Below are 27,008 nucleotides of genomic sequence, written 5' to 3'. Positions count from 1 at the left end.
CTTTCAAACAACAGAAATGTACCAGATAATGATCAGAACAGTCAAGCAATAAGTTGTTATTCTTCTAATTGCAACAATAATAGCGGTACAGAAGCCACTAATATACAGCTTAGTGATATGATTAAAGCCTTCACTCAGTCGCTCGCAATGTCAAAATTGCCCACCCCAGAACCACCTGTATTCACAGGAGAAACCATTAAATACAAGGACTGGAAAAAGGCTTTTAATGCTATGATTGTGGATAGAGGTTTGTCAGACAGGGAAAACCTATTCTACCTTCAAAGGTATGTCTCAGGTGAAGCTGCTGAGGCTATCAGCGGTTATTTTACCTTAGATTCAAGAAGTGCATACTCAGATGCCCAGGCAGTGCTAGATAGGCGCTATGGAAACAGTTTTGTTATATCGGAGGCTTTCCGTACAAGGCTGGAAAACTGGCCAAAGATTTCCGCACGAGATGGTGCAGCACTTCGCAGATTTTCTGACTTCCTTGGGCAGTGTAAAGCTGCTATGTTTGAGATACCTGAGCTAAAACTTCTAGATGACAACCGAGAAAACCGAAAGATGTTGTGTCTACTGCCAGATTGGCTTGTTAATTTGTGGAATCGCAACGCCTCAAAATACCAGATTGCTCACAATTGTTTTCCTCCATTTTCGGAGTTTGAAAATTTCATTAGGTTAGAAGCAGATATAGCCTGCAATCCTGTTACCTCACTACAGTCTCTTAGGCCAACCCCACAGCCAAGAGGCCACAATACCGATCAAAGGCGTCACCATGCTCTTGCATCTGCCGTGACTCATCGGGATATCAGTCTGTCAGATGCCGAACCATGTGCAATGTGCAACTCAATATCTCACAAACTGGCACAGTGTCCCAAGTTTGAGCAACTGCCCATAGATGACAAGTATTCTTTAGTGACTAGTAAAAGATTATGCTTTGTGTGTTTGTCACAGAATCACTTCGCTAACCAGTGCAGAGTGAATAAGTTATGCGACCAATGTGGTGGAAGGCATGCCACCATACTACATAGAAGCAAAACAAAAACTCAGGAAATTGTGAACAACAATCAGCATGCTAATAATGCACACTGCAACTCAGCTGCAAGGAGCATGCAAAACACAGGACTCTGTACCATGATAATTCCAGTGTGGGTTTCCACATGCTCAAACCCCAGCAAAAAACATCTGACATATGCATTGTTAGACACTCAATCTGATGTTACATTTATAACCAATGAAGTCGCTAGGCAGCTCAAATCAAACAGTATTACTCCTACGACTTTAAAAATATCAACTATGACAAGCCAAGGCTCAAATGTAAAATGTGACAAACTTACTGATATAATTATCAGAGGGTATACCTCTAAAGAAAGCATTGATATCTCTACATGTTACACTAGGGATTCAATTCCACATAACATTGATCACATACCAACTAATAAATTAGCTCAAAGAATACCACACCTACATCGCATTGCAGATCAAATACCACCACTTCTAGATTGCGGTGTTGGTCTACTGATAGGCTATAATTGTAGCAGAGCTCTATCTCCAGTTGAATTCATACCAGCCAAAGGAAATTTACCATATGCAGTAAAGACAGCCCTAGGTTGGTGCTTAGTAGGTTCCTTTACACCCAGCATTCAGAAACAACCAAAGTCCATTCACTCAACTCTCTCACACCGAATAAGCTCGGAGGAATTAACTTCTTCCGAACTTCTGAAGAAATTAGAAGGTGATTTCAGTGTGCCTGTCAAAGATGATTTTGTTTCACAGGAAGATATGGCTTTTCTGTCGATAATGAATAAAGAAGTGGTGCAGCTTAACGATGGCTACTACTACCTACCCCTTCCCTTAAAACAAGGGGTTAATTTGAGTGCCCATAACTACAAGGTCGTTCTGCGCAGACTTCACTGTCTTCAGTCCAAATTTGCCAAATCAGCGTCCTTTGAAAGAGATTACAAGGAGTTCATGAACGGCATAATTTCTCGTGGGGAAGCCGAAATCGCTTCGAGTTCTGCAGCTGGTCCATGCTGGTATATACCACATCATGGTGTATATCACAAAAAGAAAAACAAACTACGTGTAGTATTTGACTGTAGTGCGGAATATCAAGGTATCAGCTTGAACGAGTACCTTTTGCAGGGCCCTGACTTGAACAATGATTTACTCGGAGTACTAACAAGATTTAGGCTAGAACACGTAGCGGTAGCTTGTGATATAGAAAAAATGTATCATCGCTTCAAGGTGCTGCCCAAGTATCGGGACTACTTGAGATTCCTGTGGTTTAGTCCCACTGATCCTACCAAGATAGTAGTCTACAGAATGTGTGTGCACCTATTTGGAGCACGCTCCTCCCCTGCAGTAGCCAAATTTGCTCTTAAGCAACTAGCTTCTGACTATGCAAAAAAGATTTTTCTGCTGGATCTTTCATTCATAGAAACTTTTATGTAGACGATGGCCTGATAAGTGTACCCACTATTTCTGAAGCCATCAACCTAGTCAAGGCAACTCAGTCTATTTGCATGAAGGGAAATGTTCGAGTTCATAAACTTCTTTCAAATGAGAGACAGGTGATGCAAGCCTTTCCCAAGGAAGATTGGGCCAGTGAACCCAATTCATCGTACTCACTGCTTCCTGCAATAGAGAGAACCTTGGGTATTCAATGGTGTCTAGACACAGACACATTTCAATTTGACTTCAAAATCGACTGCTGTTCTTGCACTAGACGGAATGTCCTATCGGGAATCGCGACTATCTTTGACCCCATTGGTGTTCTCTCCCCACTATTGTTAGAAGGAAGGTACATTCTCCAGATGGCTTGCAAGGAAAAGCTGGAATGGGATCAAGAATTACCTAAAACTCTTGAAGATAACTGGAAGAAATGGAGAAGTCAGTTCAACTCTGTCCGGAATTTCAATTCCCAGGTGTCTCAAACCAGCCAGTCTCAGCGGGAGTGTCATCTTATCTCAAATACACACATTTGCAGATGCTAGTTCCATTGGGTATGGTGCTTGTTCCTATTTGAGGCAGAAGGACAGGTTTGGAAACGTCTGCTGTTCCTTTCTCATGGGCAAATCTAGAGTAGCACCTCTCAAAGTAACCACCATACCACGCCTTGAACTACAAGCAGGAGTGCTTGCTGCCAAGCAACATGCATATCTTCAGGCAGAGCTTGATGTTTTGCACTGTGAGGGTTTTTTTGTGGACTGACTCTAAGATTGTATTAGGTTACCTAGCAAATGAGTCAAAGCGCTTCCATGTTTTTGTTGCAAACAGAGTTGCCCAAATCCGACAACTTACCCCTACCACTCAATGGAACTGGGTTGAAAGCCAATCAAACCCTGCTGATTTTGCTTCTCGAGGTCTTGAAGCCTCTTCATTTCTAAAATCTTTCTGGTTGTCGGGGCCTGAATTCCTATTGCAAAAAGATTTTTCAGCGAAGAATCCTGCAGAGTTCTTGGTTCATGATGATGATCCAGAAGTAAAGTTAAAAAATCCAGCATACCTTCATGTGATCAACTCTGATACTCAATCTGCTATACTCAACACTTGAAAAATTCTCACGATGGACTTCTGCGGTTCGCTGTGCTGCCTTGGTTTATGGTACCATTAAAAGTAGACTTAAATATCATGTTCATCTCAATGTTGAGTTGCTGGAACGTACCAAAATATGGCTGATAAGTTCAGTGCAACGAGCTACCATGCAAAAGGACTATGACAAACTAACGAGGGATAAGATGGTTGAACGATCAGGCTCAATGTGGAGATTAGATCCTTTCATTGATGAGAATGGAGTCATTCGTGTTGGTGGTAGAATGAAATTCTCTTCTATGCTCTATGGAGAGAAACATCCTATTGTTCTACCAAGAGAAGGACATATCACCAGACTAATTACTGAACACTACCACAGAAAGGCTGCACATCAAGGTAGGACGACAACAATGGCAGCTATCCGGTCTGCTGGATACTGGATAGTCTCCAGCAGATCGGTAGTCTCGGCAGTCATTCACAATTGTGTCGCATGTCGCCGTCTTAGACGAAATACTGAAGTGCAAAAGATGGCAGATTTGCCCTCTGACAGAACAGACCCATCTTCACCTTTCATGCAGGTAGGACTGGACTGCTTTGGTCCCTTTTTTGTGAAGGAAGGCAGGAAGTCTCTGAAGAAGTATGGTGTCATCTTTGTTTGTCTCCAGAGTCGTGCAGTGCACGTGGAATTAGTAGATGATATGTCGACAGATGCCTTTATTAACTCTTTAAGATGCTTTATTGCCTTACGTGGCAATGTATCTCATATACGATGTGATAGAGGCTCAAACTTTGTTGGGGCGGCAAATGAGCTAGCCAAGGCTTTCAAGGAAATGAGCCAAGATCATATTAAGAGCTTTCTTCTTGACAGAAACTGTGACTTTGTCTTCAATTCTCCTAGTGCAAGTCATATGGGTGGAGTCTGGGAAAGACTGATCAGGGTGTTTAGAAACGTAATCAACGGAATTCTTCTGCAGAATCACGACAAGCTAGATAGTGCATCAATTAGGACCTTATTTTATGAGACCATGTCCATTGTGAACAGTCGTCCTATTTCTAACATTGAAGATGATGTTGAACCTCTCACACCAAACCATCTACTTATGATTAAACCGGAAATGGTGCAACCCCCACCAGGAGTGTTCACTAGTGCTGACATGTACGCTCGAAAACGTTGGAGACGTGTGCAACACTTGGTCGACCTGTTTTGGTCTCGCTGGAAATCTGAGTATTTGCAGGCTCTGCAGAACCGGTCTAAATGGCAAGGGACAAAACGAAACCTGAAGGTAGGAGATATTGTCTTGCTCAAAGACGAGTCAGTCTGTCGATCTGACTGGAGTATGGCCAAAATAGTCGAACTCCTACCGGGTAGAGATGGTCTAGTACGGAAAGCTAAGGTGCAAGTTTCCAAATCCAGTTCTCAAGGGGGTATAATCGTGGAGAGACCAATCCATAAGATGGTGTTATTGTTAGAAAATTAATGCAACAGTTAACTTGGGTTGTCTCCTTTTTTTGATAGGCCTTAGGTCTTGTCTGGGTTTTCATGTTTTTTTGTCTGTGGTCTTGTTCTGGTAGTACCCCTTGACTGGCAGTTTGGGGGGAGTGTTGCGGCTTGGATAGCCAACAGCTTAGGGCTGGACTAACGCTTGTGGGCTTCGGGATTAGCCGTCAGCTTGCCCGGTGTTGCATCCAGGACAGGACCAAATGGTCAGTTCAAATCCTCAGTGTCTGATTAACAGTTGTATTAGTGGAAGTAGGCTACCAGTCCAATAAGGTTAGTAATTTGTTTATTATTTTTGTTAGTTAATAATTCATGAATAGTGAGTTTTTGTGTACTTGTTGTTTGTTATTTGTTCTGTGTATCTGTACTTTGAGTTTTAATGCTCGTTCCATTTTCATGTCTACTTTTTTTTTGATTGCAGTTCTACGAAAATATATTCAGTATAACTTACAAGCCTATGGCCACTACAGTTGCTCTAGCAGCCAGGTAGGCCTCGCTAGTGTTGGTGGCAAAGTGGCCTTCTACACATGTTTTAGCTGGTCCTCCAAGAAACTTCTTTAAATGTCGGAGTCTGTGATTTCCCTCTATTCGTTCGACGCGTAGGTAAGTATCTAGGTCAACTTCCCAATCGTTGTATTCCAATACATTTCCCTCAAATACTGCAGGCTCGACCGAATTTCTAAATCCTCCAAAGGCTGCTGTTAGGCTGGCAGTCAATTGTTCCACAGCTGAGGATCCGGGCTCGCTGGAAACCGAACTATGTCTTGGTGAGAGTGTGATTTTTTCTCTCTTGTCTAGGTGCAGTGGAATATTGGTTCCTCTTTCTTCGACGTCGCTTGTGGCAGTAAGGGATAGCCGTTGCTCTGTGTCAGTGGTTGATTGTGGAGACTCATTGTTTAGTGGTTCATTCCTGAGTTGCTCTGATTGGGTAGGTCCTGTTTCCCTCACCTGAGAACGTGTAAGTGGTGCTGATCTGAGCGTGGGTGGTTGAATAGGATTCATCTGTCTCTGTTGGACAAGCTCCTCCAACAGTTTGGCTTGCTCCTCGATCTCTCTGTTGGCTTGTTCGATTTTTTGTTGAGCCTCTTCTGCTTCCTGCTCCTCTAGTTCATCAATTAGCTTGTCGATAGATGTTTTCAAGGCTTCTGCTGCGTTTACCAAATCATTATACATGGGTTTTATTTTTTCAATCATTTTATTGGAATCTGAATGTGTATTACAAAGCACGTTTAACTCATCATACATACTGCACACCTCCACAATCTTAGCCTCTATGGTATCATAAACATCACACAAAAAGTCAAGTGAAGCTCCTTCCGCTAACTCACGTTGCCTGTTATCAATGTATTTGTACTGGCTCATAATTAGTTTCATGAGTTTGAGGTTTAATTCTGAGATTTTGCTTTCTCTGCCAATATTAGAAAGTTTCTGTATTCGCTTTGATCGTGCGCCTTGTTCTGGCGCGCTAGCTACAAGCATGGTTTGATTAGTGTGATCAGGTGGAGTGCTAGAGATTTCACAAGGTGTACCAAAGGCTAAGTCCTCCCCACTACCTCCTGAATCCCGCGATGCATCTGACCTCCGTAGCATCAGCCATGCCACCGGTAATAACCCAACACAATGCCGTTAGCCAAGGCAATAGATCTGGGTCCCAAGCAACTATAGATGGTTTACAATTCTCAATGAAAAATTTCCAATAAATTCAAAAATTCCAGTAATTCAAGGTTCAAGTTAAAGACTTAATCTAATAAGTTGACTGATTTCTTAATCAAGTATTGTCAATGTTGTACAACTAATAAGGGTCATTCACTTACTGCCGGTTGAATCACGGATATCTTGTTACGTAGGCCTATCACGTTGCTATTATTAGATAGTGTGGTTTAGTCAGATCTTACCGGTCTTTGATGTGGGCTGTTTACCTTTCCTATTTCACCTGGTAGAAAATTGTCACTGTTAGAGGTATTATAGCTGGTATTGTTGTTTACAGTTTATCGGTCTGCTCTGGAATAGTTGTGATGGATACAGTTTGTTGTTACTCGTCGCAATTGTTCATTTAGCTCTTGTGTAGGCTCCTTGATTATACACTGTGGCTGGTTGACTATCTTGAGAGGTTCTGGTGTTATTTAGTTTATCTTATTCGCTGCAACTGTTTAGCTCTTGTGTAGATTTCTCATACACTGTGGCTGATTCCTGTTTGTTTGGCTCTTGTGTCGTTTCGTTGCACACTGCGGCCGGTTGACTAGCTTGAGAGTTTCTGGTTTGCTGCTCTTGTGTATGTTTGTACACTGTGGCAGATTGACTTTGTTTAGCTTAACTGTGTCCTTTCTTTTATGTTCCAATTAGTTGAACTTTTGTTTAGCTCTTGTGTATTTTTCCTATACACTGTGGCTGATTAGGCAGTTGGTTTATCTTGTGTTTAGCTCTTGTGTATTTTTCCTATACACTGTGGCTGGTTAGGCAGTTGGTTTATCTCGTGTTTAGCTCTTGTGTATTTTTCCTATACACTGTGGCTGGTTAGACAGTTGGTTAATCTTGCGTTTAGCTCTTTAGGCCTGCTAGCAGAGCAGCTGTTTCTTCATATCCTCACTCTTCTGTGTGTGGAGGACGAGGTTTCACTGTAGAGTTTTCGTCAAACTCAAAAACTTCTGTTAGTGGGATTACGTGTGAGGATTGATTTCACTGATTTTGTTCTTTATTTTATAAAACCGTGAAACCTGTAAGGTTAAAAATACAGGATAGTACAAGATATAATATGGCATAATAACTTGAAATTATATATCAAATTACTAATTAGCAGTAGCGTAATATTAATGAACAAACAGCAAAACAATAATAATGTATAAAAGAGAAGCTAACCTGTTCTCTGATAATCCCATTTAGATTTGATTCCGTGTATCAGTAACTTGTATGCTATCTGTTTGTTTGGCTTGCTAAGTTCAACTGTTTCCCATCAAAAAAAATACCACCCAAGTTGCTTGTTACCCAAACCCATCGTGATTGGCCGGCAGGCGTCAGGCAATCAGTGCAGCACACTTAACTCTCAGGAAGTGCGGTGACCTCAGACTCGAATTCAAACCACAGACGGCCAGTAGGGCAACAACAGAACAAATGACTCTAGCACACCTTGCTCAATCTTAACAACAGCCTTTCTCTCTAATATCAGACACTGGAGTGTAATTGATTAAGGTATTGTCACCCTGTTGCTGCAGTCTGTGAAGTATCGAGTTTATCATTATCAAGTACCATCACAATTCCTTTAACACCTTGCTAGGCAAGTTTATTTTTAAAGTTTCCCTTCCTGTGGGCAAAATAAATTCAAATGACTATTTGTTACGTTTCACTAATTTAGGATGACCCTAATTTGACCTTTGATTTTCATGAACTATGCAGAAAAAAGGATGAGTAGAAAGTTCACTACCAAATACTAGTACAAGTACTGATGGGTTTGATACTAATGATTATCAGATGATTAGCTAATCCGAGCAGATCGTTTATCTACAAAATTTGTGGATTGTTAGCCCATATTAACTCCATCTTTATGAGCAAGGTTGTGGAATGCACTTTTGCAATTAACGAAAATCTCATTGAACAGTCAAATTCCAGTTTATTCATTTCTAGTGATTGCACTGCTTTGGTAGCTCACTTTAAATTTGTTGTGATTCTTTGACCTTCACGCGTCCCTACCAACTCTGACCATGAGTGAATGTTTGCTTGATATTTGTCAATCTCTTTCTCCTAAGAACAGTTAGCATGCTTGGTTCTCTTCTCTACCATCGGTAATTACCAGAGTATGGACCAGCTGTGATGTCACACACTTGAACATACTTACATTTCTATACATTAAGTGCGCGTTGCAGTGACCTTGCTAGGAGGTACCAGCAAGTAAAAGAGATGCTAAGAAGAAACATTGTAGAACTCTACAAATAAACAGAAACTGCAGGAACTTGAGTCGATCTTAAACTCTCACCATGAGGTCAGTAGCAGCTCTCTCACTCGTTATATCAAGGGTGTCAGGTTCAATGTACATGTCTTTATCAATGTGTGAGTCAACACATGTCATGGCGTGCATCTTATTCATGGTGTACGTAGACACACATTCCTCTTTCATAGAGGTAACTTGGGTCTTCTGTTCTCTGGCTGCATCCATCTCAAGTTCTGATATCATCTGTCTCCTGACTATATTGTTACTCTAGACAACAAGTTGTTAAGCAGTCAGAGGCAATTCTGGACAAGTTTCCATTCACAGATGTTACCCAACTTCTTAAAGTTTCTCACGAACTAGCACTCCATTAGGTTCATATTATCAGACAGAGTCCATTTAATCCTTTTAATCAGTAGCCCATTTATTACTGCCTTGTCCTGGTTCAGCTACCGGGTAGCTAGGAAAGGGAGCAGTGGTAGCTGGGATCTCACGGTCACCAGTGAACTCCCCTACCAACCGAGCTATACTTTCTATATAGATATTCACATAAATAAAATTATATAAGTTATTTTAAGGTCTTTTCTGGATAACATTGTTGTAGTTACCCACTGAGAACATCTTGTAGTTGTTGTGCTCTGTAGAAAAGTAGGAAGGCAGGCCACAAATTAATAAAGGAAATAAGGAAAGTAGGAAAAGAGGTCAGAAATTAATAAAGCAAAATACTTAAGGATTGAATTTTATTGTAGACTTTTGTGTACGATTATTAACTCAGTCTATTTTTATATGAAATAGTGTGAATACATGGACGTTATTGCTGTATATTGCTATTAGCAATAGAGAAGGCAATTTCATGTTGGTTCAACTCAAGTCATTAATACATTTACTTAAGCATAATAGAGTGGACAACTCCATCAACTACACCCATCACTCGCTACATCTACAAATGTATCTTGTATCAACTTATCATTTCAAACCTCAACCTGAGTTATTGACTGTGATCAGTTGACCACTCAGAGTTTACAATCATTTTCATCACATGACTATCTACATTCATCTCTCTTTGTTTCTGGTAGGTTACATCTATGTTTATGACTATCTTCATTCATCTTTATTTGTTTCTGATAGGTTACATCTTTCTGATAGGTTACATCTATGTTTATGACTATCTACATTCATCTCTCTTTGTTTCTGAGAGTTACATCTATGTTTACGACTCTTTTCATTAATCTCTATTTGTTTTTGAATGGCTACATCTATATTAGGACTGCCCTGTTACCTGAGTCATTACAGCGTAGCATGGTGCAATTTGGCAGAGCATTATGACCTCCACTTACAATTTTTACTGCACAGTGCCTACTGCCATCTACCATACATTTACTTCCATGACACATGATTTGAAACCAGTCCTTAAGCCTGGTTTCCATATGACAGCGCTAGGCGCGCAACAAGGCGCACGACATCGTGCGTAGGCCAGCTGTGATATGGAAACGTCAATGCGGGACGATAGCGCGACGTGCGTACGCTGATCGCAAGGATCCAACAGAATAGATCATTGCGATGGGTGCTGGCGGTGATGTATCCCATAATACACCCCTAGACCTGTTCAACCTATGCCACAATTCAAACGGACGGCTGTTTTCCGAAGAAATCAGTCTCCCGTACGAAAGAGTAAGCCTGGTTTTCCTATGACAGTGCAATTTCGCAACGGAGGGCTGTTTTTCCGAAGAAATCTGTCTCTCCTACGAAAAAGTAAGGAAATTATTTAGCCGGTCCAATACAAACATGGCGCCTACACACAATATGGAAACACTGCATCACAGCCCAAGAAATGCATTGTGCACGATCACTGGGCCTCGCACGATCTTTGCGCTGTCATATGGAAACCAGGCTTTAATGTTGATCACTATTTTAATTCATCTCTTTGTTTCAGATAGGTTACATCTATGTTTACAAATATCTTCATTCACTTCTTTTAGTTTTTGATTGGTTACATCTATATTTATGACTCTTCATTCATCTCTATTGGTTGATAGGTTACATCTATGTTTACAAATATCTTCGTTCACTTCTTTTAGTTTTCGATTGGTTACATCTATGTTTATGACTCTTCATTCATCTCTATTGGTTGATAGGTTACATCTATGTTTACAATTATCTTCATTCATCTCTATTAGTTTTTGATAGGTGACATCTATATTATAACTGCCTATTACCTGTGTCATTACAGTGTAGCATGCTGTAACTTTGCTGAGCATTGCAACTTCTAATGCGCAGTAGACATTTACTGCTACCACACACAATTGAGCATGTACTGCACAGTGCCCACTGCCATCTGCCATGACACATGACCTGAAGCCAGCCCTTCATGCATGCAGTGAATGCTCATTCTTTCAGCAACCACACATTAGTGTGAAGTTCATACTGCAGATCAACAGCCACTGCTGGCTCGCTAAAGCCTGGTTTCCATACCTGTCGCAAATCACCGATGATAGCACCGCAAGCTATTACCATTGTAATGGGAACTTATGTGGTCATCGGTTGCTGCCAAGGACCACTGGTAGTTGCCGGCTGCAATGCAAGTGTTTAGCGCTGTTCAAATTTTGCGAAGAGTCGCAGGAAAACCTTCCCGAAATGCATTGTACAGGTGAAGGTCAACATTATCGAAATGGCGAGCGAAGATTTTATGTCGTTATTAGCGATGCAGCTTTATGTGAAAATAAGCCGCTGGGCCTAGCGTCGCTAGCGTTTTGCTGCACAATTTTACCGCCAGAGTCTCGCAATTGATATGGGAACCAGGCCTAAGCGTCTGCTCTGTAATTTCATTGTACAGGTGAAGGTCAACATTATCGAAATGGCGAGCGAAGATTTTATGTCGTTATTAGCGATGCAGCTTTATGTGAAAATAAGCCGCCGGGCCTAGCGTCGCTAGCATTTTGCTGCGCAATTTTACCGCCAAAGTCTCGCAATTGATATGGGAACCAGACCTAAGCATCTGCTCTGTATTTTCATTGTTACTGCACATCACACAAAGTTCTCACCACAGTCGTTGGTGTTTAAAAGTTGAAAATGGAACTGGACTAGGTACACACCTTCAGCTAGGATTACCTCCAGTAATTATCATCAACTAATCAAACTTATGCTTTAACTTCCATATCATTTGAAAATAGGGAGTCAGACATTATCACCTGATTCCTTAATTCATTGTGATTAAATTTGGGTCTTCATGTTGTACTCTGATGGACATTGTATATTAAAAGGATAATATATTTTTATTCAACTCTATACAATGTGTTCATTGTGATCAATTTGTTTGTCCACTCACGCTCAAATTTAACCAGAATTCACATCTAGCAATTGGATTGTGGTTACACCAATGTCAACTCAATACTTGATTTTGTGATGAGTTTTCACGAACATTTACTGTGCATATATGTACAGTGTAACGCCAAAGTCCCTACTACGTAGTAAACTGCAAAATCTGCACTAGCAACACACCCACTCCATCCAGCACTACATATTGTACTGTAGATAATACCACCACTATAACAATACTGCTTCTTAAGCATTAGCAAATAATGTAGTTGTAGTGCATTTATAGTGCATACCATGCAGTAGTAAAACTACGCAAAGCTGTAGTACTGCTTGGTTGTGGCACGCTTACTACTGTCCTGCACTGCTAATGCACCTACATAGATATCCATGCAAAGATATTCTGCAAATGTAATGCATTTTACATATAAACATCATTGAGTATATATCAACACCCAGTTCTGATTTTTAAAATAGTTATCATTTTTTATAAATTTTTAAAATTAATTTTCGTATAGTTTGTTTATAACTGCCGCACCTAATCTACCTTTTTAATTCAGCATCTATATGTAATGTACCTTTGTAATTAATTAGGTCGTCTTAGTACCCGGATATACTAACATGGCTGATGTATGTTAGAAGTCAGTGTGATTAATTCTGTCTCTGGCTACATATTTGTTCTGATAGTAATAAGTTCTCATCAGGTAAATAAGTATACAGACTCAGCACAACTAACACATCTTCAAACTCAAAATACAGACCCGTCCCTCAACATGTACAGGGCTCTTAGACTATTTTTTATTTGTTTTCACCAGAAGCCAGTAACACTGCTCTTGTTGCCCTCAGAGCAAGTAGACTTGAGCTATGGTTCTTGGACTTTCAGGTGCTTATAAATACCATAACATGAGGTACATAAGATTAGAAGGTGTATTCATACTTTTTCTGGTATATTGTTGTACTTGCTTTGAACATCAAGTAGTATGAAGTATAATCAGATGCATACAAAGGCTTAGGTAGACACTCCATATTCCGACGATAGAAATCTCTAGTAGTAATATAGTAGTATATAGATATAGTATTACTGATAGCAATGTATAAACTACAGTAGTTTAATAATCATCAAATATCTAGTAGAGTTTTTCAATATCTGTTCATGTTTCACCCATTAATATATTGAATCTCACCGTATGAAATTGAGTCACTGACAGAGTCATATTCAGGGCTCATTTGAATATCTCTTGTTAGCAGGTCAGTTAGAAAGGAATTCAATAATTAGTATCACGTCTCATCAGCCCATCAGGTTTTGTCTGTATTCATCTTATCATTCATTTTATCTTGTTAATTGTTGTTCTCGTTAAGTCTGATAATATCAACTTTCTAGATTCTTTGGTACCTCTTATATTTTATTTATGGGCAGGTCATGCACCACTGTCACAGTTTTTATGTTGAAGTTAGGAATCAGGAAGATCTCAAGCTACACGTTAAGGATCTCTCCACTCCACCCCCAACTTCTTTGAATTCCTCTGCTTCCTCTCCTGCAGCTTCAAAGTGTAAGTTTCAACTTCCTTTTCCACCTCCTCACAATACTTACTATGCTCATCCCAGTACCTCCTTCCCCTCAAGTGAGAGGTATGTGACTTATACTCTTCTCCTTGTTGTATCTCTGTCTTGCCTTCTTCCAATGTCAGCCTTTTTCTCGCTCCTGTCTATGAGTAACCATGAATAATATTCTTCTCTTCTCAGGTGATAGGCTGATGTAGAATGGGTTATTCTTCTCTAAGGAATGTTTGTATAGTAGGAGTTGTGACACTACTTAAAAAGGGAAGACAACTTTTTCTCGGTAATATACAACCTTAGCAATAGACATTTTTCACTACTACTCTTAGCTGCTTGCATTGTCTTATCAAACACTTCTAATATCAACCAATGTTTTTAATTTACACAATTTTCTTTTCTTTCCTACTGCTAATTTTTCTCTCTTCTCACTTTCTCTTGACTCACTGCTTTTTGACATACCCAGAGTCCTGTTCACGGGCCATATGATAGTCTATAGATATGTTTCACTTGTATGTGGACCATATGACCCACAAGCCATATGTTTCACTTACCTGGTCTAGCATATGCTGAAACTGAAAGAAGAATTGTTATCCATTCAAGGAATCACCTTTGTCCTACAAGCAATAAAACCATTCAGTACTTGTAGACAAATAAGCTAATCCGAGCGGATCACATTGGAGTTGTGTACTCATTGTTACTTCCTGAAGCCTTCAAGTACAGTGGCAATTGTTATACCTGGGTGGTCCGCTTGTGCGGTAATAGCTTTATAACTGTCAGTTTACATTCACACTAGAGGAGAGTGGAGAGAGTTTGAGTTTGATGCAGAGAGCTGGATATCTACTTTAGTTATGGTAAGAATCTATATACAACATTTCATATAAAAAATTTATATTATGATGTAACTAGAACATATTTGTCTCTGGAGAAGAGTGGAAACAGTTTGAGTTGGACGACTTGAAGTTGTCACATAGAAAAATAATCCAGTTTTTAAATTTATCATATAGATAGTACACTTTGTAACCATAATAGCATCGATTCATAATAGTCCTTGACCTTTTCTATGGCTCTAAACTTTGCTAAATGATGTTCAATTGTGATCTAAAAAAAATTTCTGCATGCTTGAAATTGGTTTGCTTGAAACCATTTGATGATTTTCATAAGGCATATGCACTGTGCAGCCATCAAATCTCTTTTAAAAGAGAAGAGATATTAAACTTTTCAAGATTTTATACAGGAGCTAATAACTCCATGTTTACACTTTGTGTTAAAACCGAGATTGTTACCTTTATAAAATCACACTGAGTGTTGATAAGTAGGCCTACTCACTGATGTCTATATGTAAAATGCATTGCAGTTGCAGTATACTTTATGAATGAGTATCTATTATTTTGTACATTCATGCGCAGCACATTTTCATAAAATTGTGTACCATAATCAAGTATTGAGTGGAATCTGCTGCAACTAATTCACTAGTGTAAGAAGTGAATGCTGCTCAAACTAGAGTTTGGGTGGGCAAACAACTTCTTAATCTGTATAAGCGCTTTTAAACTTCAAACCTTTTAAAAGTTTTAATTTAATTGAAGGCCTCCGTACCGTGTAAACTCCTTCAATAGCCATTCCAACGCTAGTTTTTTAGCCGTGTCAACTTCAGGTACTTAGGCTCATCAATCAACAAATGATGATAATATCTGACGCTTTATTTTAAAGTGATATGGGAGTTAGCATATGAGTTCATATGCTTGTTTAATACAGCATCTGACAATTTCATACGATGCAGTACAGATGCTTTAAAATCCAGCTGTTTTAAGTGATTCACCGTATCAACTTCATACCAATGCGCAGTTGCAGTACATATGCAGTTTCAATTTATACAGAATGCGCAGTTGCAGTACACGTGAATTGCTGGTTTGTAGGTAATGCTTCATACAAGTAGATTGCAGTCAGCAATTTGCAGGAGTGAATTTGAAGTAGCAGTAATTGTGTACCACGCACTAGTAGTTGTAATGTACTGCAAAATGACTGCACTGCAATGACAGAGTGCAGCTCTATTGCATCCCTGGTTAAAACCAAGTCTAGATTATTCCTCAATGAGATGCCTGTTGAAATGCTAATGCCTCATTCTAGAAAGCATGTGGAAATATTACCAATTATTCTCTGAAGAAACTTCTCCTGATTACACAAAAAATATCTGGTTGCTTTTATCAATAGACAGTGGCAAACAATAGACCTAAATTCCTTAGCAATACTTAGCTGAATAGTAAGTTGGAATCACGACCTACCCATAATTATATTAGTAATAATATATGTTTTTGCTACAAATGTTAAGCTATTTTAAATAAAGCCTTTCAACATCTTTGGTCAACAGCAAATGGCACAACATTGTGTTGCCCTGACCATTGAATTTGAGTTAGTCAAGTAGATAGCTGGCTAAATGACTATAACAGCTCAACTTGATATTTTTCCTTGACCTGTGTTATTGATGACTGGAAACTTATAGGAAACTACTTTCTATTAATATAAAGTTGTTTATTATTAGACTGTTTACTTTGGAGTTGTCACACCTCCTTGACTACAGGACTAGAATTATATTTATGTAGCTATTTGTTATTTGGTAAGCACAGGTGGTGAACTGTAGTTGAGTCCGGGTCAATGGTTTACAGGGGTCAACCAGGTCTACAGGTTGAGTCGAGTCAATGTAGGTAGCGTCATTGTGAACACTTACAAACTTGTTTTTCTGTTATGTTTAGGTTTTAGTCTGGAGGTAGTCCTTTTCCGAGGGTTGGAATAAATTAATTTGCATATAGTATTCTTTTACATGGGGATACTTGATTTGACACAAAAGAGAATTGACATCCTCGCTTTTTCCCGGAACCCATTAAGCTTGTATGTTGAGGTATGACAGTATATGCTTATGGTTGTTGGTTGTTGCACCAGTTCCATTATAAGCACCATAGCATGTATCCTTCTCACTGTTATTATATTGTTGATAGACATGATTGAGGTCACCTGCTCCCACCTGTCAGAAGTCTACCAGGTAATCGTACTGGCTGTGATTGAACATCACTCTAGTAATATTCTTTACTTGACTACTAGCTCTGAGGTGAGAGGGTTGAGAGAATTCACTGTGGTAAGTACAACTATTCTTTGGTATTCAGTTATAATCATAACAAGATATATAGTATAGACACTATTGTTTATATGGTTCAAATTCAATACAGTAGACGCTCCTATAACTTATACCTCATATAACCTTAATTCCAGATAACGTAAATAATTTATGTAAAGTTTTTGCTTCGTATAACGTAAAAATTCCATATAACTAAAAGCGTCAAGTCAAGCGGGTTTACAAATTCTATTTGAATGTTAATCTAACTCGCTGCATTTGTGAAATAAAAAATTATGATTTTACAGTAATATATATCTATTATATATACAGCTTACATCACATTTTAGTTCGTCGTGATAGACCGTCACATGTGTCGCCAACACAGAGAATAGGATAGCTGTGCAATTATTCATAAATACAAAGGCCATCGGTGCAGGTGTTACAGTGTCGGTCCATCAATCTTAATGTCATGAGTTGGGTTTTTGTCGAAAGTTTTTTTTTATCCCAACCTTGACCCCTGAAAGCAGATAGATGACAAACAGGTTATACTGTGCTTTTATAATAAAAAATAGCAAAAATACTTTGTTGTTTTGCTTAATTGTAAACGTATAAAATATGTGTTATTAGTTTTACTTTACTTTGCAGAATACACTTTGCTGTTTAGAAGAAAATGAGAAATTTTTTTGTAAATAAATATTGAAGATGTTTGCTCCTTATCAACCCATTGTTGAAGTACCACAATAATGGCCTATGAAACCGGTGAGATTGATCAGAAACAAGAGAAAAGTTGTTGATGCAAACCAATCCAATAATACTGCGGTCACATTACAGCCTATAATTAATAATGTTAATTCTAGTTTTTTCCTTTTTGTATGGCCAATGGGGCAAGTTTGGCAAGATCTTGGAATGGATTAGACAATTTATTTGTATTTTACTGTTCTTATAATGTAAAATCCCAATAATGTAAACGTTCCTAGAACAGATTATTCACGCTGTAGGAGTGTCTACTGTAGTTTTATCTGCATGAGTAACATAAATAGCAGATAGATGATAGGTTATTATATATTACACAAATACTTCCTATGTAGTATTCTCTAGCAGAGGAGACAACTTCAAAGCTACCATAGCTGCTCCAACTTGTACAGTATATCCATAAGACAACCCTTATCTCTAGTATCAGTCACTTGAATGTAATTGATGAAGGTATTGTCACCCTCTTGATCTAGTCTGTGAAGCATGGAGAAGGTGTGAAGCAAGATATATATTGTCAAATTACTGGTATTGATGGAGTCTCTGAAGCATGGAGTTTACCATTATCAATCAGTCAGTTTTTACACAAATTGCAACGTGGTGATCATAACTTAACAGTTCCGTAGCAGTGGGTGGTCTAGAGTTTACTGTTATATGGAAAACCCTGTTTGTAGCTCTTCAACTATAGCTTTGTTCCTTTCAAACTTGCATTATTCTGAACATCAAGTAGTGAAAACAGCATAGCAGTTTGTGTTAAAATCTATTAGTGTACTTCAGACTATCTAATTGAAAAAAAGTCTTGGCATACAACTGAATTACATTGTCATTTCTACTTTTATTTTTTTAACACTAAGACAGGACAGGAGGAGACAAGACAGACAGAAGCGACATAAAAAATAGCTGTAAAAAATAGTGTGACCCTTACTGTCATACTGCTTTGAAATAAAAATATATGTAAAATAATTTGCTGAAGCTAAGGATAAACTCTAAAATATTAACTGCTTTTTGTGTTAAAGCAAATCAATCTGGTTTTCAATGTTTGCTATTCATGAGTGTAAACAGTTTCATATCATCTGCTCCTTTTTTCTCTCGCTCACTACACTCCTGTAATCTATCTGCTACTGCCTGTTTCTTTAACATGGCATCTTATTACCTTCACAAGTGCATCACTATTAGGTGTGATATCCTGAGTGGCAGCACAGTTAACAATTTCATTCATGTGTTAATTTGTTAATCTTGATCACTACTTAGTTTCATTATTGTTGGATATGGAGACCACCTGTTGAGAAATATCAGTAGGCTTCAGTGAGATCAGCAGACCGGTTCAAACCGGTTCGAACTGATTCAGCGAGTCATTAGAAATGAAGATTTTTGCACATAGTCTCTGAACTGCTAGAAACAGTGCATGCATTTATTTGTCTGCCACATAGAGAATGCATCTACGGAAAGTGACGTGTGATCATGAAGCTAGTACTGTGATTACTGGTGGTACTGTAAAATGAACACCTAAATCTCTTACACAAATTCTAAAAATGTATGATATATTTTTCTTCTGACCAAATGGTATAACAAGAGTCCAAACATAATGCATTGTTTTGTGTCTATATGCCACTTTCATAGCTGATCAGAATATCTTAAGTGTTATAGTTTGCAAATATAAAATTATATAGATGCATACTATAAAACTATAGTTGTATCTCTAGTTTTATATGCAATTTTTATAGTGGGTAATTCATGTCAGTGCATCAGACTGGCCATGAATGCTGGACATGAGAGCTTTTACAGATTTAATGTTCTCAAGCAGATGTAGGAAGCATTTGGATTGTATTTATCTTCAAAAATCACAAATTTTGATGGAAATACTTGGAGACTAACTTCCTTTTTTACATACTCAGAGTCCTTGCCTCAGGCCATGTTTCACATGCCTGGTCTAGCATATGCTGAAACTGAGAGAGAAATTGCTATCCATTCAGTGACTCAACTTTGTCCTAAAAGCAGTAAAACCATTCTGTATTTGTAGATAAGTGAGCTGATCTGAGCAGATCACATTGGAGTTGTGCTTTCATTGGTACCGCTTCATGCCTTCAAATAAAGCAGCTTTTAACCCTTGGGTGGTCTCTTGTATGGTAATAGCTTTATAGCAATCAGTTTACACTCATCACAAGCGAAGAGTGGAAATGGCTGGAGTTGGACGGCCCTAAACCTTCACATTGAAGAAATAATACAGGTTGTACATCGAGTATCGTTTTTCCTTTGCCATATAGATTGTAACTGTAGTAACGGTGATTCGCAGTTGTCCTTGACTTTTGCTACTGCTCAAAAACTATGCTAAATGACCTTCAATCGTGATGCGAAAATCTTTTTCTTGGTTAAATAAAATTTGTCAGCTTAAAACCATTAGATGAATTTATAAGGCTTGTGTAATGTACAGCTGTTAAATCTCTTTTTAGTAGAGACACACCACTTTTCAAGATTTCATACGGCCTAACTTCTCTATAATTAGACTTGTACACAAGATTTAATATAGTTTTTCCATGTTTAGATTTTTGTTAACTTGTCTTAACAACAGGCTTGTGTTCATTATAAAAATTGCACTACACATTGATAAGTACTCACTGATGTTTATATGTGATGTGCATTACAGTTGGAGTAAATTGTTGCTTGGATATCTATGTAGTTACATTAGCAGTGCAGAGCAGTAGTAAGTGACTCACTTCTTTTTTGACATACTCAGAAATTGATGCCAGGCCAGATTGAATCATCCAAAAGGGTAGGTCCTGCTCACAGGCCATATTTCGCAAGCCTGGTGTAGCATATGCTGAAACTGAAAGAGGAATTATTATCCATTAAGTGATTTATCTTTGTCCTACAAGCAGTGCAACCATTCAATATTTGTAGATAAATGAGTTACTCCCAGTATATCACATTGGAGTTGTGTACTCATTGTTACTTCCTGTAGCCTTCAAGTACAGTGGCTTGTTACAGTTGGGTGACCTTTTTGTCTGGTATTTGTCTGGTACACCGGGTGGTCTGGGCTTCTTGTGTGGCAATAGCTTAAAACTGTCAGTTTACATTCATCACTAGAGAGGAGCGGAGACAGCTTGAGTTGGATGCAGAGAGCTGGAGATCTCTTTTTGTTATGGTGAGAATCTATGTACAACATTTCATATGAACATATCATAAATCCTAAAGTATTTTGTCCATATTTTCACTGACATCTGTCCAAGGCTCAGCATAGTAGTGTTTGCTCTGAACACATTTGTACTATATCATGCTCTTTTTAAACTCACTGAACACTCTATGATTTTTAAAATATGACAGGAAGCTATATGACCAAAATAACTTCAAAGGTATTGTTCAAAAATTATATTTAACAACAACGATATTACTATAAGAATCTTTGTGAGCTTATGACAAAGATGAGAGATAGTTCATAACTTCCTAGTACAGGATTTCGCTAGTGCAGTTAGAATGAAAGATAGAGATCGCATGTAAAACATTTACTTGTTGCTTAGGCATATTCAAACATCTAGAATGTTGGAAAATGGAGAATATTATGCTGTTTTATGTGTTGTGAAGGTGCAATAATAATACAGTTGATAGTATTATAGACATTTCAAGTATTCAATAGTTCAAACCATAATGATTATGGTGGATGTTTGAACTACTGAAGTAGGGATATAATATTACTGTATTGTTACTCGGCAGCTTTTCCACTGTGAGACCCGGCAGTAATCTCAAGCAGTAAAACACTAGTGCTGCTAGGCTCACACATATAACTATCATTAGTCCGGGATTTGCTTTAAATATTTATCAAATGTCTTTTTCATATAATAGACTCACATGATGAATTATTTAAATATTGTTTCCTGTGCACATTATTCAATATTATTACAATGTTAACTGTCCATTGTCATTACTGGTTGGTAAACTATTCTGTAATTTTTGAGCAATAACTTCGAAGTTATTGTTCAAAAATTATATTTAGCAACAATGATATTAATATAAAAACTTTTTTGAGCTCATAAAGATGGGAGACAGTTCAAAACTTCCTAGTCCAGGATTTTGCTAGTGCAGTTAGAATGAAAAATAGAGCTCGCATGTAAAACATTCACTTGTAGCTTAGGCATATTCAGACTTCTGGAATGTTGGAAAATGGAAAATATTATGCTGTTTTATGAGTTGTGAAGCTACTGTAATACATTTGATAGTAATATAAACAGTTTAACTAGTCAATAGTTCAAACTATATTGAACATTGTGGATGTTTGAACTACTGAAGTAGGGATATAATATTACTGTGTTCTTAGACACCAGCATGTAAATCTTGGTTCCCATATTGGCAGTGAGACCCGGCAGTAATCTAATGCAGCAAAATACTAGTGACGCTAGGCTCACACATATAGCTAGCATTAGTCCTGGATTTGCTATAAAGGTTGACTTGCAACAAAATTCACATTACAGTTATTTGATAAAAAAAATATTCACCATGTCTTACTCTGCTGTGTTGTAGGTGCCAAATATGGGAGAATGTGTTTACAAGCTCTTCAAAGCTAAAAAACGAACAGTTAATCGCAGCCACACGAGACCGCCGTAGTTTGGATTACCTTTCCAAAACGGGTCAAATGCGATGTAGTTGTTACAGGATGGTTTCTGTTTACACTTTCATGCAACCTTATTCGTCGAATTATTTTTACAAATATACTGCACGCATTCAATAAAACTATGTCTATTGTTCTTTCGCGTCTGTTTTATTGTCATCGTAATGCCGTCCCTTTTAGCAGTGATATCTTATAACTTACCGTAAAAAATTGTTAAACTTTTTAACCTTACCTTGAAAGAGTACATATCATTGTCTGATAATCATGACGAGCCCGTTGGTTACCTGTGATACTCGGAAAGTGCTGCTGCAAAAATTATTTGCGAAGTATTGTGTCACATGATCAGATTATGACTTGACGATTGAATAATGCCAAAACTAAACTCTAAAGTAGCGAGTGTCTATATTTGATGCGAGGTCTTCGGTAAAACCCGAAGTGTTTGTCATAAACTAGTACTATGATAGATTTTATATTGAGCTTTGTATTCGCCTTTCAATTCACGTAAGAACATACGTGACAAGACGATAAACAAATTACGTGGTTACGTCAGAGAAATAAATAGATTGCAATCTATGACGGCTTTTCATTTTTGAGCTTTTAAGAGCTTTTAATCACTTTTCCACGTATTTGGCACCGATAGCACAACAGAGTAAGACATGGTGAATCTTTTAATACCAAATAACTGTAATGTGAATTTTGTTGCAAGTCAACCTTTAAACATTCATCAAATGTCTTTTTCATATAATAGACTCACATAATGAATTATTTAAATATTGTTTCTTATGTACATTATTCAATATTATTACAATGTTAACTGTCCATTGTCATTACTGGCCTGCGAACTATTATGTAATTGGACAAGTTGTATTTGCTTCAGCCAATCAAGAGGCAGATTGTTGAATGAGGGGCGGAGACATTTTCAAGCTATAAAACACATGGAGCGTCCAGCAAGTGTTTCACATACAGAGCACTTACAGGTAAGTATAACTTTTCTGTTATATTAGCATCTGTTGGTATTATACTTACTGGGAATAATAGAGTAGATGAGGAGAGACACTGAGTCAGTGTGATTATAATATAACTCTGACCCGAGACTATCACTCTCTACCCTGAGGAGACTCATAGAGTCTGTCATGTAGTGATGTTAAGTAAAGGTCAGGAGTCTCTAGTTTCATTCCTCAGTCATTTTTGTACCTGCAAACATTTCCTACTGTAAATATGTCATATGCCTCTTATGACTAGAATGAGGAGCTCTGAAACTGGAGTTTTTAGCAGCTTCTCTCATCTGCATTCTGATCAGAATCAGCTGCAGGTCACTGATTGCATTTAGTCACCAGTTTTATAGGAAATTAGTGTTTAAAGTAGTAGACTATGAATCTTATTGCTGTCTACTGCTTTGTCATTGTTAAAATTTTACTGAGTTTATTTCCATTAGTTTAATACATTGGAGAGCAAATAGCAGGAGTGTTTATGCTTGATTTCCCAGCTCTGAATATCACATTCCTAGTCTCCTTTTTATACTCTGTGAATATCCAGGGTTCACCTGCAGCAACTCTGTTATGGTTGGCAGCTTTATAAGTCATCAGCTCACCCAGAGTCAGCAGTTGTGTCACAATTTGTCTTCATTTTTTTCTATCATATTTTACTGTGTGGAGTATTTTACAGGATACAATGGAGCAATGGATTAGTGAATACATTAGAGCTAGCGGAGCACCTGACATTACCTCTCTTAGGGCTGCTCTAACAACCACCCCTCCTGATCAGCTACTTCAGCTTATAACAACAATCCGAGATAGTAAGTCGTATACAACTCTGCTATTGGCTATCTTCCGTGACCATCATGTGGTAGCTCATATGTTACTCACTCCATTGAGAGGAATAGCAGATGAGTTGCTGTTTGTGAAGGATAAGGGTGGGCGTACAGCTCTGCACAGGGCTGTATTGAAGGGAGATAGAGAGTTAGTAGAGCTTATACTTCATACTGTATCCTCTGGTAAGAAGTATGAGCTGATAGCTGAGAAGGATGTAGGGGGTTGGACAGCTCTAACATGGGCTGCGGTGAGAGGATATACAGAGATAGTAGAAACTCTACTGATCAGCCTGTCAGTAGAGCAACGAGTCTCCCTGCTCAACATACAGACTGAGTACCTAGACACAGCACTGCACTTGGCAGCCTACAGTGGACACACGGCAGCTCTACAGTCTATGCTGACCTCCATCCCTCCTGATAACGTCTCTGATCTCCTCAGTATTAAGAACTGTGACAGTAGAACTCTTCTGGAGTATGCAGAGTCTGAGGGAGAGAAAGAGACAGTAGAGCTGCTTAAGAGCTGGAAGCAGCCAGTTTTAGCAGGTAGGATTATTATACAGTGTGATACCAGCTACTCACTTGTACTACTCTATTGCATAACTCTCTGCTTGTCCCCAGGGTATCTTTGTAAACTTACCCTGGGGAATTCCATCTACATTTTCCTTGCATAGAGACTGCAGTGGGCTGTAGAAGTCGTTCAGCTCTGTCTCTGTAATAAATGCTGTCAGTTCAGCCTCTTCTCTTCAGCCAATACTCAGCCCTTGCTAATCACTCGTCACCTCTGCTCTCTCTCTCTCTCTCTCTCTCTCTCTCTCTCTCTCTCTCTCTCTCTCTCTCTCCAAAACTGATATGATTAAATTGATGTTAGCAGCTCAACACCTTGTGGCAGCTATTAGTCAGCACTTAGCTGAACTTTCCTGATTCATGTATATTCTTATTACTCAATACAGTTTTGAATAGAAACATGAGCTATTTACTAGAATTATAGTTGTAGTAATTCTTACAGACAGACACAGCTTTTATTATAGTAAAGATTTTCCTATGGAGCAGCTCTTGCTCTTGCTAAAGATAGAATCACAATGTTTGAGTAAGCATAAAATATGGTATAGTTTTACTCAAACTTTTTTAACAGTTTAAAAGCAGGTTCTCAGTATATTACTCACTGAGGCTGTACACTTTATTAGAAACTTAGAGAAGATGAGTACAACATGCAATAGGAATGGTTGGCACATTAAGAATTAGGTAGGAATGCATTAGCAATTTGCTTAACATTAAATTGAATTGCATTAACATTTGCTCAAATAGTTTTAACTAATAGTATTAACATTAACCCGCAGCACCAGTTGCCTCCTTCCACATATAGCTGATGCTATAATAAATAAGGGGGAAGGCTTCCTATTTATAAGATGGTTTGTCTGTATCCTTTTATTATAATGAAATCTTTATCTTTACTTTGTTGTAGCCCATGCAGTCACTTACCAAAAATTCGCTGCCCTGCACCAAGCTGACAAACTAAAATCAAAAGGTAGGGTTTACAGTTCTTAAGCTGTTACTGGAACATCAGTACCTGAGCTCATGAAAATACTCTTTCTACAAAACTTTATTTCTTTTTAGTTTTTAAAAATGTGTTAATTCGTAAATTTATACCAAAACTAATTTACTCCTCACCATAAACTTTTTGCACTAGTTCTGAGTCTATACTCTTTCGTTTCTCTATATCTCCTTCTCATGTAGTAACAGTATATGAGCCATGATTCTATAGTTGTTAACAGAATATTGATGTTTCTACATATCCTCAATACATGAGCCATTATTGTTATATTATTATTATATTATTGTTTAAGCATTGACCAATCAGGGAGAGAAGTTAGTAGAGTCTAAGCAGCAGATTGTAGCCTTACAGGAAGCGGATAATCTCAAGACAGCAGATAAATTATATCATTAGTCTGTTGCTGTAGAGAAATGATAGTTGATACCCGAGGAACTTTGCTGTACAATCACAAGTATTAACTGTAATGGTGCGTTTACACTGGCCGATTTTGTCGTGCACAGACAAATTTGATGAGTCGGTGTCGGTAGGTGTGAACAGAAAAATCGGTGTCGGCACCGATCTGAAAGTCGGTGTCGGAGCTATTCAGCAGTGCCCGGTTGCACCGACAAATCGGACGCTCATCAGCCAATCAGAAGCTAGGAGCCTCTGGTTAAATGAGCCTAGGCTTTAATGACAGTGCTAAGTTTATGAAACGAAAGAGCTAGGTTTAATGAGAGGCTAGAAGACTGTCATTAAACTTTCCCTCGTTCTCTTTTTAATAGTGAACCAGCATGGCTAGCAACGCTGTGAACGCGAGAGTACCAAAAAATCAAGTTAGTTCTTTAATTTAAATTAATTAAAAGTGAATAGCCAGTTGTACGACTACTACTAGTTATACTACTAGTACTACTGTAAAGGAATTTGCTGGCCCTTACTTGGTACGATCTAGATTATGTCATACAGAAATAAATTGCGTGTGATTTCATACAACGTTTTATTAGCGAAGGAAATTCACTAGCCGAGGAGCGTACGGCCTTTTGCTCTGTCTACTAAGTGAGCGTTGCTCCCTTATATACAATAAAGTTGCCCGTTTCGGCTAACGGGACCGAGTGAGAACACTGGCTGACAATGTTTGAATGGCCAATAATTAGGCCCGCTAGTGCGTTGATATGACAACATAAACGACGACAATTGATAGCATAACGAGTAACAAGGCCAACAATAATAAGGACAACCCATATAATAAAATATTTACAGACATATAAAGTATATACAAACAAATAATTACAAAAAGTGTAAAGTGTTGGCCCGGCGTCCACCACACTACTACTACCACAAATATACATTCACCATTAAATCTTCTTCATTATTCATTTTATTTATTATAATTACTC

The 27,008-nt window shown here is 38.3% G+C and overlaps 1 protein-coding gene across 1 annotated transcript in view; it reads left to right on the top strand.

Annotated features, from left to right (window-relative positions):
- Nucleotides 1–27,008, top strand: part of LOC137398346 (ankyrin repeat domain-containing protein 24-like) — a 135,767-nt gene that overhangs the window by 43,819 nt on the left and 64,940 nt on the right. The gene's annotated exons all lie outside the window — the stretch shown is intronic.

The sequence above is a fragment of the Watersipora subatra genome, chromosome 6 (genome assembly GCF_963576615.1).
Source record: "Watersipora subatra chromosome 6, tzWatSuba1.1, whole genome shotgun sequence".
Classification (NCBI taxonomy): domain Eukaryota; kingdom Metazoa; phylum Bryozoa; class Gymnolaemata; order Cheilostomatida; family Watersiporidae; genus Watersipora; species Watersipora subatra.
This window is presented reverse-complemented; position numbering and strand designations above follow the sequence as displayed.